This window comes from Rhea pennata, chromosome 3, assembly GCF_028389875.1.
Source record: "Rhea pennata isolate bPtePen1 chromosome 3, bPtePen1.pri, whole genome shotgun sequence".
In the NCBI taxonomy this organism is placed as follows: Eukaryota; Metazoa; Chordata; class Aves; order Rheiformes; family Rheidae; genus Rhea; species Rhea pennata.
The window spans coordinates 42,664,680-42,677,120 of NC_084665.1; the positions used below are offsets into that span (position 1 = coordinate 42,664,680).

The 12,441-nt window shown below is 40.2% G+C and overlaps 1 protein-coding gene across 4 annotated transcripts in view; it reads left to right on the top strand.

Moving 5' to 3' along the window:
• Positions 1-12,441, top strand: part of RGS7 (regulator of G protein signaling 7) — a 285,010-nt gene that overhangs the window by 19,428 nt on the left and 253,141 nt on the right. For 2 of the 4 annotated variants that reach the window (XM_062573645.1, XM_062573648.1), the window contains exon 1: positions 11,433-11,509. The exons of the other annotated variants lie outside the window; for them this stretch is intronic. The gene's annotated coding sequence lies outside the window, so the exon portion shown is untranslated. Of the gene's footprint in view, positions 1-11,432; positions 11,510-12,441 lie in introns of those variants that run through there. 4 annotated transcript variants of the gene reach the window in all.

Here is a 12,441-nt window from a genome sequence, read left to right on the forward strand (position 1 = left end):
AATTCAGGCCCCAGTGAGCAGGTTGGACTTTGCATTCACCACACAAGAAATGAGTTTTTCCAGGTCAGTTAACGTCTCGCTTCATGAAGCCAGTATGTTCCTAATGAGGGAAAACAACCCAGGAAAGGGAGAGGGTAGTTTCTCAGCAACACAGAACTGATTCGTGCTGCCAGAATCATAACTAGGAGTTAGAACCCTGCAAACTCGCTAACGGAGGTGCTTCTCTGATAATCATGGTTACTTTCAATTTTTCCCTCATCTCCTCAAGAAATTAGTTAGATATTATAGTTTATCTGTTTGTCCCAGATATAACTTAGCTGTGGTATTGCAGAGCATATGAAAAGGAATTCCTTCTCGTCTTTGTCTTCCTTAAGGAGACTTTATTGCAGTAGTTTGTGGTAATTCCAGAAAGTGAATCCTTTGTTTAAAAAAGAACAAGAAACAAGCAAACAACCCTCAATGCCATAAACTCTGCACACAAGCTGTAGTATTACATAGCACTGCTACAGACAGTAAGAACCAAATAAGGTGATTTACACCTAAGGGTGGATGCAATAAGTTGTATTTGCTGAATAAGTCAATTGCTATTTGACTTTTTTTCCCAAAATATCTGATTCACATAGGTTGAATACTAAAGCAGTATGGTTGCAATTATTATGATAAAGTGCAGAGCATTTGGTGATTGCAGGAATAATAACTGTCATCCTGTATATTTCTTTTTTTTCCCATGTTTTAATTGTAATGTTTTAGATGCTGTTTCAAGAAAATCTGCGAAGATGCTTTAAGCCCACATCAAGTATAGGCAGCTGGACTTTACCACGTGCTTCAGGTTCCGTTGTTGGTAGGGATGCTCTATTGGCTTTGGACTCTAATGTTGTTTTTACTTATGTGTTTAGTTGTACTTTTTTAAAAAAGATGAGGGAAGAGTTGTCATATTTAAGATGACTTGTGGAAATTTTGAAGATCATATCTGATTTTTTGACTCTCTATTACAGTGTTATTTTGCCTGGAAATGGTTTCTGTAAGGCTGATATAGAGATGTTTTAGAGCTACCTGGCTCCTTATGGCTGTATATAGATGATCTTTTTGTCCAAAGAGGTGGGCAAAGGAGGACCTTAGAATATCACATAAAAGACAGTATGTTAAAATAGCAGAACTCATCATTTCCTTATTCTGATGGATGAAGCTACCAAATTTGATATCACCGAATACTGTGATAGCATTCCTGCATTTAGCATATAGGACAGCAGCAATCTGAGGAGGAAGGAAGGGCCTGTGAGGTGGGCCTCTCTGTTACCTTACTAATCTTTTGCTGTGCACCATATTTGATTTCTCTGGAACTGTAAGACATGCTCTTAGAAAATTTTTATCCCAGAATGAAGATTGAAGTATAAATTTTGCTTCTCTGGCGTGTGGAATCAGTACCCACAGATTCTACTGCTGAATTCTTTACTTTTCTGTAAATTGTTGGAAGCAGGAAAAGAGGAAATATGACTTCTGTCTAGTTCATTTCCCTTTGAACAGCTGGCATGGAAAAGTTATGCATGTAGCATTGCACAAATACTAGGAAGTGAAATGGAGAGGCCACACTGAAGAGGACTATTGTGGATATAACAGTAGTATCCTGTCATGAAGCGTTATTACCTGATAATAGTTAAAATCCAAACATCTCATAGTGCCAATAAATTGCTCAGCACCAGTCCAAGCTCATGAATTCCCATTGTTGCAAGTGCCTGCATACAAATTATTGGGGTATTGTGTCTGCTCTCAAAGGTAGGGCTAAGAAGAACAAGTATTTGGAAGATATATTGTGACTGACAAAGCAGTATAGGTGTTTTATATTAGCAGCAATCTGTTGGAACATGCTTCACCAAACTAGTGACGTTTAATTGTCTAAAAATAGTTAGCCAGGAATATATACATACAATCCCATATCTGTAGTTTGCTTTCCAGATGTCTCATGCATCCTGAATCTTGCTCTGAAGGTGATTTTTACTTTTCAAGATCTTACCAGTCTAGATGGCAGGACAGGTTCTGTATTTCAAGGTGTTTCCTCTTAATCTATTTGGAAGATGTGGTAGTGTTTTAAGAGAATGAAGAATGCTTCTTATGAGAACAGAAATGATAATATGGCCACAGAAATCATTTCTAAACAAATCAGAAATGATAATATGAAGTCAACTCAAAAGAGCTATTGCTGAATTAGTGAGCATAACTAGCAGTCACTTGGGAACATCTGCTGCAGGCCAGAGGCAGTCTTGAATGCTGCTTTTTCACTGAGGAAGCTTTTGGTTTAAGATGTACTAATTGAGCAAAAAACAGATTTCATCTCTGTTTATTCTTCCTCTCTCAGATTATGTGAAACAATCCGAGCCAGTATGAAACCATTTTCTCTAATTAATGTGTGCCAGATGTAACTGCATTATAATTACATATTATGTATTGCATATATTACCTAGCCACAGTATGAGTGTAGCACATGTATTACCATGAGGCTAAAGATACGTTAGATAATCTTTGCCTTAGTATCTCATAGCATCATCAAACAAGTGAATGTTGCATATGACAGTGTGAAAGTACGTACACAGTCATGTTCATAACTAACTTTCAGCTATCTTTGTCACATAAAATTCCTATTTCCTTATGTTTTTGCAGTTCTTATTGCAGCTTTCTTTTCAAATATCTTTAGAGAAATCCCTGAGAACTATTGTAGCTCAGACTAATAAACTCGTCCTTCATATTTTGCAGCCAGCCTTGTTTCTCACTGACTAAGCTTAGTCTTAGATAAAAATCCAGGCTCTCTGTGTCTGAAATTTGCTCAGAATTTGTTCCCTCTTTATTTGTAGTCAAGAAGGAGATGACACCAGCTAATTTCAAAGACAGATTGTCCTTGCCCAGTAAGAGCTGAGACTTTTATTCCTCTGTAACCTGTAATGCTCTTTGCTTTTTTGCCCAGTCAACAAAGTAGTTTGATTCACTCTGACTCTGTGAACCTTCTCCCTTGCTCTGTCGTTCATTCTCTTTTGTTTGTTGAGATGAAGAACCAAGTGCATTCTTTTCCCTATAAAACTGAGCTCTTTTTCCTGTCTATCCTTGGATTTAGTTTTCTTCCCTCTAATTTTACTCTAATAATCTAACCAGTTGCACAGAAAATTGGATCAATCCTTCCTCCTTGCTTTTTGAATCATCCTGTTGCTCCCTTTCTCTCATCCTAGCCCATCCTTCTTCTTCACCTTTGACAACTGCACAATTTTCAGTTGGCATACAGGGTCACTGAGATTGTGGAGTCTTCTTCCTTATTAAATAAGTAGTAGTCTCCTTCCCCACTGTGAAACCATTTTTCAGTCTAGATGTATTCATGCTGCTTCCTGCCTTGGCTGTCATGACCTGTTTATTCACTTGGCTCCATCTCTCTATTGCTTCAGTTATCAAAAGACCTGTGACTAAATATCTTTCTCTCCCCCCTATAAAACAAGTTCTTATTTTCTACAAAGTCTTACTTTGGTGCCCGATTCTCTTGCATAAAATTTTAGCTTCCTATCTAGGCACAGCAGAGTTCTGCTATCTTTAGCCCTATTTACTTCTTCACTGCTCCTTGAAGCTCTTTCTTTTGCCAAAAATAAAGTTTGAACCACTGCATAACTAGGGAGATGTTTTTTAAATTAAACATTTTGTCTAACAGTCAAATACTTTATCAGATTTTGCTATCTGCTTCTAGCGCAAAGTGGAAGTTAGTGACAAAGTTAACTGCATATATCCTTGTATTTAGCAGTTCTGTAAGTAAAGAATGGTACTATGCAGTGTAACACAGATCAGACGTGTTCACATTTTGAAAACAGAATACATAATACTAGCTTTCTTTTTCTACATGTCTTACATTTTTAATTTCATTTTAACCTCATGATCTGTCTAATTAGGGTATGCTCTCTAAGTCAGAGTGACTTGTTTTTCCTTACCCATAAAAGTGCCTTGATATTATAATACAGTTTAAGTAAAAAACTGTATTTTATTCACTGACCCCCAAATATTGGAAGCTGAGCCGAGTTTTACAATATCAAAGTCTTTGTAAGACTTCTTGACTATCCAGGCTGTTGTAGCTGACCACTTTCAACATCTAGATTTATTCTTGTTTTGAACTCTTCTTCCTAACCTCTTTCATATAGTTTTAGAGAGAATACAACCAAGTTGTTTTCACAAATATAATTTTATTTGCCTGTCAATTGGTCTGAGCTATGGAAGGTTCTCAGGGCTGCACGTTGGGGTTTTAAGGAAGTTTCCTGTAAGATTTGAGGAACTGTATGAAAGTTGAAGGTCTGCTAATAATCTCTTAGTCTGAAGGGAAGTCTTTGTGAAGTGGGGTGATTTCTGAGAGGGGCTCTATTATATACTGTAGTTAAAAAAAAATTTAGCTCATTATTCTATTACATCCTTTTATTAGTAGGAAATCTTCACCTGGCACAGGCACCTACTTATTTGCTTTTTATGATTTTTTTTAGTTTAGTTTTTAGTTTGAAAAAAAAAGATTTCCTTTCAATTTGAATGCTGTGTTTTTAAATCTGAATGCTGTATTTTAAAGGAATAAAAACCTCATGTATTTCTGTGAGGTAATAACTGTGTATTGATTGTGTGTACTTGGATATGAATGGATACAGATGGGTTGAGTTTGTCATGTGCAACCTAGAAGGCGATTTTGGCTGATTTAAACCTTTAGAAAAGGCTGATTGATTAGATTATCTGTGGATGTGAGGCATGGAGTGATAGAGGGAACCAAAATGAAAGGCAAGGGAAGGAGGAAGAGTGATGAACGGGGCCTATTAAACTGCTGAGTGCCTTTTTCTGCAGTGCATTCAGCTCAATGAATTAATTAGATTACATCACACCAACCCTGATTGCTGGAGGGATTCAACAGAACAGGGAATTTCAGTAGTAGCTTGCATAGCTGTTTGGCACTTGTAGGCTACCTATGATGGCATAGTGCTACCATTTGAAGCCATTTCCTGATTTGGTATCTACTGCAGCTTTCAGTGTTTTTACAGTATATGGAAACTTGGCTTACAGTTGTAGAGGAACGCTGGAGAAATATTTATATATATATATAAAATTAATAAGAGAAACAATTTGTGACATCTGACAAAAATCCGTAAAACTCAGCAGATACTTTGGTATTTTGGGCATTTGCTTGTTGTAAGATGCTTCTAGAAATTCTCCCTTTGCATAGGTAGGGGAGGTAAATCAGATGGGCTGAGAAACAAGTCTGCCTTTTGAAATTTCTCAATTTCTTCCTCATATCTCATGAACTTCTTAAATGCGTCTGTCACATCTCCAAAAACCATTTCAGCATCTTGGTCTTTTACCTTTATATGCAAGGACTTTCTACTACTAACCATGACCAAGTCCTGTGTCTCATTCTATGCTTTCTGCCATCTCTTCTGTGCCTTTTCTTTTTCCTTGCTTATTTCTGCTGGTTTATTTTTATTTATTGGTGAAATTCTTTGCCACAAAAATTACTCCTTAAGCTAGGTCTCAGCATCTCCCATTAATTCTATTATTGTGTCTTTCCACAATTAATCTGTTTTGGTCTGTAACAACGGCATTCTCATACATGCTGTACTCCCTCCTGCCTTTGTAGTGCTTCTGAGTCCTGAGTAGTACTCTCATACTAGAGGAGTCTAAATCAATGACTTACTCCTAATCAGTCCTTAATGGGTGGCTTATTCTGTTTTGATCTGAGTAAATGCAGTCCCATGGATTAGGCCTGAGAGATTTTCTTTAGGAAGGAGGTGTCTCCACTTTTAGTTGAGTCTCCACTCAGACTAGTTAGCTGGGTTTTTTGGAGATTTTTTCTGGTTTTAGTCACAAAGAAGTTAACGAAAGACTACATATTTTTAACATGAAACTAATGCCAGACTGAAATAATAACAGCTGGGCTAAAAGAATTATAGCTAAATTTATAAAACCACAGTCACCAGGTTTTCTTCCCCTGCCTCATATACAATTGTTCATAGTTAGGACACTCCTATGAGAGGTACACAACATCTCCTAAGATAGGGATATAAATCTCTCATCAGTACCTCCCAGGAGAGTGTTACAAACACCAAGCACTAGGAGGAACTGAGAGCAGTCCACTCATATTTAAAATATTTTATCTGGAGCAGAGACCAATGTTCCATTCCCCTGATTCTTGGTTAATTCTTTGTCAGTAATGCTTTTACCCAAAATTGAAAAGGCTCTCAAAGAGCAGTTTAGGGATTTGGGAGACGAGCAGTCAAAACATTGCTTTAGTTGGAGAGGATTCTGGTATGATCACATCCAAACTAGACTTAAAAATTCATCTTTTTTCAGGAGATCAGTTCTGTTTTTGCATGCTTACTTGATTTCATATCACTAAGTGATTTAGACATAAGATCAGGAATAATTAGTCTTCAGGCTTTCAGACATTTTAAGGAATATAGCGTATTATTTCTCGTTCTGTAAGCACTCTCACCTTTTGAGTAAATGAAGATGTATGGCTGATTATGATAGTTATTTCATTGGAAAAAATATTAATGTTGATTGACATTTCCTGTGTATTGGATAGCTAATCTAACCACTTTCTCTTTGACTGAGAAAGACTGCCCTCTTTTGGATGCAATAAGAACTGGTTAGTTGTCAAGACTCAAAAGTACAAGGACCTGAGGTTGTTCTCACAGAGTCTCACAGAGTGGGTAAGGTTGGAAGGGACCTCTGGAGATCAGCTAGTCCAACCCTGCCCCCCCCCCCCCCCCCCCCGCTTAAGCAGGGTCACCTAGTGCATGTTAGACAGGGTTGCATCCAGGCGGGTTTCAAATATCTCCAGAGAAGGAGACTCCACAACCTCTCCGGGCAACCTGTTCCACCTAGAAGCTGTTTGTCTCCATGGATAGCCCTGGTGGGCAGCGTATTAATATTAACTTCTAAATAACTGTGAATATTCTATGGCAGCAATTGACATCTTCAATAGGATATAAAGTTAGTTTTACATATATATAAATCATACCATATATCATATATATTATGTATGTGAATTATGTATGTATATCATACTTTAGAAAAAAATTATGGAAATGTTTGCTCTCCTTATTTCTAATACTTTGCTGTTCCTATGTAGTCATGTCTGTCCATAACTCTCTAGAGTTTTTATTTTTCTGTTTTATCAGTTCACTTTGAAGATATTCCTCTTTCTACATAAGTTGCTATTTAAATACCTCCTCCTTTTCTTTTTTAAAACTCTGGTTTTTGATATTTTGATCTTTTCCCCTAAAAAATGGAGTACAAATAGCTTTGATCTGCAGCACCATAATTTGACAGAGGTAATTAAAATTTCAGTAGAGCTGGCAGGTGAGTGACAAACTTGATGCCTGGGAATTAAAAAAAATGCCATGAAGGAATGAATGAAGTTTGTAAGTCAGTCTAGGTTCAGTTCTAGCAAATATGTACCATAACTTGTAATCTTCTAAATGACACATGAAAACCTGTATTAAATGGATTCTGTGTTCAGAAGGGTATTAAAATCTCATCAGAAAGGCCAAAGATTGGGCCTGGAATTTTAGCTACCAGTTCAGAGGTTGGCACTGAAATACTGGCTGTTCTGTGATATCACAAATATGTCTGATTGAAGTAGAAAGACTGACTCTGCTTAATTAACCTTGGGGGAAAAAATCTGGGTTTTATACTTGAAGGCAGCGCAGTATTAACTCATATCAGTGTCTGGAGCCTAGTTAACCTGAATGTCTGTGTTATTTCAATAAATTTGAATGTGATTGTTTATGATTCTACAGTGTTTTAAAGACTTGGTCATGGACCAGGACCATGCTGTGCTAAGAGCTTGCATAGCGTGTCTGTACTTCAAGGAACACTCAGTCTAGGCATAAGACAAGAAGAAATTGGTGGATATAGGCAGCATATTAACATAATATAGTAGTGGTGGTTAATAGGACACTTTTCAGGACTGAAAAATTCCTTCTCTCATACCCAGACAGGTTATCATACGCATCGTAAAATAATATTTTGACTTAAAGCTGCATGCTTTTGTATTATGTATACCACACGCATATATTATTGGAGTACTTGAGTTGTATTGACTATGCAAACTAAATGCAGAAAATGTAGTCATCAGCTTGCTAAATCATGTGTACTTTATGGCCTTGTTAGATAAAACTGCCCCTTGGCAGCCTTTCCTATCTTCTTTGTTTTATTAATGAGTAGTTTTGCTTTGCATTTTGAAACAGGACATTCCTCTTTTGGCAGGCCATGCTTTCTGAGGAAGCTAATGCTGGCTATGTATGAGATAAGTGATGATTCTCAACATGGGAAAGATAAGCAACTAATTTATGAATCTTTATCTTTTATGGGCTATTGAGCAGATTCTTTTTAACTACATCAGTTTATCCAGTTATATATTTTTAAAAGAAATAGTGAAACAGCTTTTTTTTTTTTTTTTTTTTTTCACTTTACGTGGGTGGAAGTGGCCTAATCCAGGGTCTGTTTCATCACAACGTGGTGGCAGAAGGAAAATTTTTTTTTTTGCTTTTTTTTCTTGTTTACCTCTTGCAGAGATTACAGCTTCTGTTTCATTCTAATACTGGATATGCTGTGAAATGGAAGACGCTTAGTGTGCTTCAGCATAGAAAGTCTGTAGTTATGAGATACACTATTGGGATGTTTAAGCCTCTGGTTCTGAGTATGGGATTAAAGACTGTGTGTGAAATACAGTTCCCTTTGATGTTAGTGGAAAAGCATCTGTTAACTTTCATAGGTCCTGATTGTTACTCTGTCTGCATACTTGATTGAATTTACTTTAGAACTTAGTTTATGATAATCAGTAGTAGAATTAATAGTGGAAACTGTTAATAGTGGAAATTTTTTTATTTTCAAAAAAAACTTATCTAGTGTAACATTTTACTTGATTTGTGAAAATAATTAGAATATTTAAAGCAAAAAAGTAAGATAAGCTTAGAAGCCTTATAGCTAAAATATGTACTCGGATACCTCTGCCTTTAGTTTGAACAGATTCTCAGTAAAAAAACTTGGAAATGGTGCTTCCTAAACTAGTTAGCTTTGCTGATGAGTTTTTCAAAGACACATAACCTCTGCCAAAATTCACTTACTGGGTAGCTTATAGTAAATAGCTAGTTAAAGGCATCTTGTAAAACAGAAACTACTTCAGTACATAGTCCAAGAATTGAAGTATAAAAGATTTTCCTTTTCTCCAGGTTTCTGACATGGATTAGTAATAAGATGATGTAAAGTAAGAAAACAAACTTATGATTATATTGGAAACTTACTAACATTTAATTTCTGTGCCCTTTAATGCATATACTATTTTAAGATACAATCGTTTCTGGCTGGCAGAGTAAATGGAAAGAATGTATGTGTATCATCAATATTTTTAGTTATTTTCCTCCTACCACACTTAGAGAGTAGAATAGCATTTAGAGTGTATTTTGTGCAGTTACCATTTATGCTCTCAAAAATAAATGTAAACTGCAGTCTGATAAATAAGATTTTGAGGTTTTTTTTGAGGTGACACAGCCATAAGGCTGTGAGTTGTGTTCTTAACATATCTTGGGAGACATATTCCCCTTGATTTCCTGTTTGTCCATCAGTCTTAGTGTTTTAACTGAGCAATGCAATATTGTTTCCTTAGGAAGTGTATGCAAACATTAGGGAAATATAGATCTAGATTTTTATTGCTAGTACCTGTTTCTCATTGGTGGACTGGACTAAGTCACCAGTCTGCAAAAATCTTTGGAAGGTTAACATTTGGATTCGGATTTCATTGCTTAGGTCTGTCAAAATGTTACCATGCACTGAGTGGATTTTTAATGGCAGGAAGCCTTTTCTCTGTTCTTTGTTTATTCTTTAGTTTCATATTTTTCTCTACCCACTATTTTCATCCTTGATAATTCCTTTTCTTCACTTTCCTCTTGCACTGTCAAATTCCTTCACTTGTGTTGATCTTTCTTCCATCTCAAAACTCCAAATTTCTCTTATATGCAGACTGTTTGGTTCCACTTACCTTTTCCTTGTGACATACCAAATTACCCTCCACTGAAAAAGTCTAGACATATACTTTCTGCTACAGAGCTTCTTTTCTTTATGGCCAAAGTATCCCACTCAACTCAATTGTTGGTTCTTATTGTCTGTTGGGTCATCTCACCTTTTACTTCTGCCCTCCCTCAAGAATGTTCCTACTCACTTTACAGATCATCTGCCTTTATACCAGTGCTCACTCTGGGATCTTTATCAAACCTCCGTCTTCCTCCACTCCCGAAGAAGTCCAGCCATTCTGTCGCTCTTATTTTACATTGGCCTCTGTGATTCACTGTCATCAGCTTGTCTAATTTATTACTTTCTCTGGTAAAGGACGTGAGGGCCTCTGCAAAATTTGGAAAAGGGCAGTTTAATAGATAACTTCTAGCAAAATAGAGTTGATCTGAGTTTCTTGGGGATGTAGGGAAGGCAGAAGGTGCAATAGTGAGGATGACACAGTATGCATGGAAATTTCTGATCTTGAATTGCAGTGATTCTGCCAGGGCACACTCCACAAGGTGCAGTCATGGTAGAGGGTATAGTCACCCTGAAAAGCTCACCACTTAAATATCGTCTGTTCATGTGGATGTTGAGTTCAAGACAGTTCAACACTTACGGAAAATCAAAGCATTCTTGTCCCTGTGTGGTGAGGAAGTACAACTTACACACTTGGTTTTTAATTTCCTCATGGTAAGCTGTAGGCCTTGGCAAATCAGGCAGTTGCTTGGGATATAGCAGAGCAGCCCCAAGGGCGTCTTGAGAGCTCTTTCCTATCAGCCTGGAACAGACTTGCTCTCTGGTCTCCGTGCCACAGCTCAGCGGCCTGCAGTACTGACACGACACTGCTCAAGCTCTCTCTAGTTCTCACTGGAGGGGAGGAAAAAAAAAGGGGGGGATGTGAAGTGTCCAGCATAGGGCAGAAGAACAAGCAATAAAATGGGAGGGTGACACAGTTTCCCCACCCGTCCCTTTTGCCAGCACCTCGCCCCTCCCTTCCCTATCCCATTAGCCCACATTTTCTTCCTGCCCAGGCCTCCAGTGCTGCCTAATCTCATTTGCAGGGGCCGCTGCCAGATCTGCAGGCAGCTGCAGCTCCTTGGCCGCTGTTCTCGGTGCGCGAGCCGAGAGCGGCGGGGGCAGGGGCGGGGGCGGGGGCGGGGGAGGGCTGCTGCGTGGCGGGGCGGCGGCGGCGGCGGCGGCGGCACCTTTGACGTGCCCGTCCCCCACGTGACGGCCGCTCCATTGCGGGGAGGGAGCTGAGCTGCCGCCGCTCCGGCAAGCCGGGGGGAGCCGCAGCCTCGGCAGCGGCGGCAGCGCCTCCGCCCGCAGCGCGCGTGTGATGCGCGATCGCCGCGTCCCTCCGCCTGCTGCCGCCTGACACCGACCGCGCGGGGCGCGCCAGGAGCGGCGGGAGGAGGCGCGGAGCCGCGGCCAGCGCGCGGTGACCTTGGCCCGGGAGGTAAATGAGCGGGGCGGGGAGGCGGGAGCTGCGCGCCGCTGCGCGCCCCTCCGCGCCGCCGCTCGGGGGGAGGGGGCCCGCGGGCGGCGGCGCTGTCCGCGGTGCTGAAGCCGGCGGCGCCGCCGCGCCGGCCGTCCGCAGGGCGAGCCGCTTCGCGCTGCCATTCGGCGCCGCGGGCACGCTGCAGTTAAGCCCGCAGCCCGGGGCTCTGGGCAGGGGGTAGGGGAGGGCTTTGGAGGGAAAGGTTTGGACGAGAGCTCAGCCTCCGAGGCTCTCCGCAGCCGCCGGTGTGGTCTGTAGATGGAGCACATTCTTACACCTGCGTGCAAAGCCGGAGCTACGGCATGATCTGAGCTCTTGCTTAGTGCAGCTCCCCTGTGACCGGGGGGGAGGGCGGAGAGGAGCCGGCGCTGGCGACGGAGCCGGGTTTTTTTTTGCAGAGAAGTAGAGTGAAAGTAGATGAAACCCACCAGGAAGGTTTTCTGGCTTGTTTCTTCCCGTCCTTCCATCACCTGCCTCCCTCTCTGTCGGCATAGGTGCATGAATACACACATGCTGGTAAATGAAAGAGAAGTTCAAAGCAGCTAGTTTGCTTTTTGTGTGTTTGTGGGTTGTGAGAGTCGCTATGGCCTGAGCCGTGAGGAGAGGACACTACTGAAAACAGTCATGGGCCAAATCAGCCAGTTCAAAACTGTGGTTTGGAAAGTGCACAATACCCCTTGGTGCAGCCTGTGTGGAGGAGTGCTTTGTGAGAAGGTACCTGCATGATACCGTGGTTAGTGGTATGTCAGGGAGCTATTCGGAGTGGTAATTCATTAAAGTCTAAATTACATTAACATATTGCATGCATTCATTATTTGCATGTGAAAGAGAGTAATGACAGTAAATGGTGAATAAGCTGCTTTGGCCCAGTGTAAATACCTGGTGGAGAA